At 28.2% G+C, this 1,009-nt stretch overlaps 1 non-coding gene across 1 annotated transcript; it reads right to left on the reverse strand.

Annotated features, from left to right (window-relative positions):
- Positions 1 to 479: 479 nt before the first annotated feature.
- Positions 480 to 670, reverse strand: LOC126002911 (U2 spliceosomal RNA). The gene has a single exon (XR_007493508.1). It is a non-coding gene; the product is annotated as a U2 spliceosomal RNA (small nuclear RNA).
- Between the last annotated feature and the right edge of the window lie 339 nt (positions 671 to 1,009).

A 1,009-nucleotide genomic window follows, 5' to 3' on the forward strand; every position in this document is an offset into this window, starting at 1 on the left:
ACATGACTTGAATATACTATACTACTACTACTACTACTACCAGTTTATTAAATATATAATAGCATATACTATACTATATAAAATGTAGTATATTTAAATATAGTTAATATATTATACTAATAGAGTATATTTAAATTTATAAATTGCTTTAAATATAGTATATTTAAAGTATATTTAATATATTTAGTTATATTATAATATATATTTATATATAACATATACATTATATACTTATATATGATATACATATTATATTTTAATAATAAATATATTTAAATATACTTTATTAAATATACTATAGCATAAAGTAGTAGTATGGTGGTAGTAGTAATAATGACACTAACAGAAACAACAAGAGTTGAAGTAGGAGTACTGATAAACAATTCACAGTTCTGTCTCTTCCAATAATTATATGATTAGGGCATTCTGTGACAGTTTTTAGTCTATTGTGAATTAACCTAAAGATAACTTAATTTTTTTTCTGGTGCACCATTCCTGGAGGTACTGCAAGACCAGGTCGATGCATGGAATGGATAGAGCAAGCTCCTATTCCAGTTCCTAGTGCCAAAAATCCATTTAATATATTGACATCGAATAGAGGACGTACCAGATATCAAACTGATAAGAACAGATATTACACTTGATCTTAGCCAAAAGGCCGAGAAGCGATTTTAATTTTTTGAATTCGAAAATGTTAGTATTTCTATGACGTTTTTGTATCCCACAGAAGTTTCCAAATCCAAGGTATTTTAGGTTCAGCTAACCCTGAAATGATAGTTTTGTATATTTTGAATAGTTCAAGTGTGCATGTATCAGAATAAATAAAATAACTGATTAAAACAGTGATTCCAGAATGCACATCCTGAATCTTCTGAGTCTAGAAGCTTGAGTAGTTTCTTAAATCCCCCTTGTGATTTGATGCATTGCCTCAGGGATCATGGTTTAAGAATTTCTGGTCTTCAAGCAGCCTCTTTATTTACTAGATTGAAAAACACACCTTGCAGAGTTA

The sequence above is a fragment of the Suncus etruscus genome, chromosome 2 (genome assembly GCF_024139225.1).
Source record: "Suncus etruscus isolate mSunEtr1 chromosome 2, mSunEtr1.pri.cur, whole genome shotgun sequence".
Taxonomy (NCBI): domain Eukaryota; kingdom Metazoa; phylum Chordata; class Mammalia; order Eulipotyphla; family Soricidae; genus Suncus; species Suncus etruscus.